Genomic DNA, 2,832 nt, shown 5'->3' with positions numbered 1-2,832 from the left:
AAAGAGACAAAGACAGAAGCAACGGCAGAGCGCAGGTAGGGGAAGGAGGGAGACAGAAAATGGAAAAAGAGGGAAAATGTCGAGAATGTGTTCAAACCTTGTTTGGGGATTAAACCCAGTTAATTAGTATTATATAGAATTTAGTTTCGCCTCACGACAAGGAATTGATAAACAAAGGGGCTGCCTGGCCGGTGAGTTCCAAGGAATCAAGGCTACCGGAGTTCCTTCAGCTGCATGAGGCTGCTTGTAGTTAGCCAGGAAAAATTCGATTTTTCTTTTCATTCTTCTTCTTCTTCTTCGGAGGTCACCTCAAGGACGAAGCTCAGTCCAACTTGCAGCTGCGCTCGCCTGGCGGCCAAGAAACAAAGGATTCGTCGACTAATCTCTACAAATTGGCCTCTTACACAATTACCTTTAACCCCCGTCACCACCCCCCTCCCTTCCCACTCCCGTCCTTCGAGCTATGAAAATCCTCTTCCTGGGGATCTCTGGAAGTCTGCAAGAGAGCTACCTCTGATGGCAGACACATTTTGCCTAGCTTGAAGAGAAAGAGAGAGAAGAAGAAGAGCTGAGACTCTCTCTCTCTCTCTCTCTCTCTTTTTTTTTTTTTTTTTTTTTTTTTTTTTTTTTTTTTTTGTGCCGCGTCATGGCCGCATTCCGGATCGAGCGCCGGCGCCGCCGTCTTTTTCATCCTTCTTGTGCTCAGCTTGTCCTCTGAAGCCTCTCTCGTCTTCCGTCACGGATGGTCCTTACCCCAGGTGTCTTTCCAAAGGACTTTGATGTCCAAGAAAGATCCTACAGTCACATCAGATTTTTTTCTTTTCTTTTTGGGGGGGGGGGAATCCTTTGTTGTATGAAGGAATGTAGGCCCTTTATCTCTACGCCGCGGCTTTCTTACGCGTTTTTGCGTAATATCCGTAACTCTACGAGTAGAACCTGTTTTTGAAGGATTCATTTAAACAAAGACCATTAGTATATATTTCGTATCCACCTGGGCTTTAGTCCTTCATGATTACACCGTCGTAGACTCTCCCTTCATATTATAGCTACTGTGGGCAATTATTATTGCTTAAAGGACAGTTCATGATCTCATTGCGGAAAAATGAAAAGAACCCACGATATATTAGAACAAGGCACATACATCTTTTGTTGTTAATTGTGTGATGTATCTCTATAGATAACAGTTCCCTTATATTTAAAGTGGCTCTTCCTAACAAAGTTGTGATAATGCGTCAAAAACAAAAGGCATATTTGTCTAATTCTGATACGTCGTAGGTCAGGCCCCGGCGACATCCACGTGTTTTCGTTTCTTTATATATTTGGTCGAATACTATGCTCCTACCTTTTTTTTTTTTTTTTTTTTTTTTTTTTCAATGACTGGACAATCGTAGGGCCATTCCTAGTAGCAAGTTTCACTTATATCCCTGTTATGACGTTTCCTTATCACGTTTGGTCTATACCACACACGTCTCGGTCACCATTTTGTTTTATAATCTCATTATTCATGTGAGGAATATCGCGCTTAATGGCATGACCTTATTAGGACCATTCCCCGAGTTTGTAATCCTTCCATGTGTGTTTAGAACCATTCCCACTGCCGTAATCAATTTTTGTACTTTTTTATTTTTTTTTTCATTTATTTATTTGTTTATTATTATTATTATCATCATCATTATTATTATTTATTTATTTATTTATTTATTTATTTTTATTTATTTATTTTTTTTTTCTGTTCTGGTAGGACATAACTATTTTAGGTCTTTTTGCGAGCGTGTCTCTGTGCTCTCCATAGGTTCAGTCCTAATTGTCGTGACCTATTTTGGGTTATTTCTTGTTTGTCCAGACTCCCTCTACAGTGTCAGTCATAAGACTTTAATTTAGACATTATGGCTGGTGCATTACTTCGGTTCTCTCCTTTAGGTCTATTTCTAGCACCTTTCCTACTTTAGGTCTTCTTCCTAAGATATACGTTGGCTCTCTCCACAGGGCCTTTTCTAGTAATCAGCCTACTCTAGGACCCTCCGTCGTTTGATTCCCACAGGGACATTCTTAGTATCTTAAATTACTTCGAGGTTCCCTCGCGTGTCCCATTCTTTTAAAAGAAGGCCCGTTCTTCGAGCGACTTGGTTACTTCGTTAACTCCTTGCCTTGGCATTTCCACAGTCAGCCCCCAAAAGACCCCCCGACCTCCAACCCGATCCCCCCTCCAGCCTCTCCCCCTTCTCCCTCTTCTCCCCGGCGTAAATAAGGGGGCGAAGTCTCCGCAGCGAAATGAGGAACGGAGATTCATTAGTCTCCTTAAGTCTCCAAGTCTCCAGAGGAAGGAAAGACTCGGTGACCTGATGGGGACCTTCCGAGCCGAAGACTTGGTGCCCGTTTAACCCGCTTGGCACTCGCGGCCGACTTTGAGGTTTTATTCTGGCTGCCGCCTGGTGATTTTCTTCAGGTGAAGGAAACACCCGACAGGCAGAGGATGAAATGTCCTAAATGTCCTTAGAGGTAATGGACAACGCTAAAGAGCTTAAGACATCACTGGACACATCATCCTGAGGGCGTTTTTAGAATCCCAAATGCATGAAGACCCACTCTCGAAAACTCAAAATACTTTGAAAGTTAGATATGCTGAACACTTTTACGAATGCCGTAAGAGGCAAGGTGTTTTTTAACAGACTGACAGGCGATGTTCCTTTGAGCATGGTGACGCCTCTCGCCAGGCGGCTTCATTCGTCTGGGGAACCGATGGCCGTGTCGACCGGTCGACATGTCCTTCGGGAGACGAGAGCCCCGCGATCAACTGAACAGAATCGTATGTAGGTAGACAGAAGGCTTCCT

Source organism: Oratosquilla oratoria, chromosome 10, assembly GCF_046742065.1.
Source record: "Oratosquilla oratoria isolate Oo_2021 chromosome 10, ASM4674206v1, whole genome shotgun sequence".
Lineage (NCBI taxonomy): Eukaryota > Metazoa > Arthropoda > Malacostraca > Stomatopoda > Squillidae > Oratosquilla > Oratosquilla oratoria.
The sequence above is the reverse complement of the archived record's forward strand: the minus strand, read 5'-3'. Positions refer to the sequence as shown.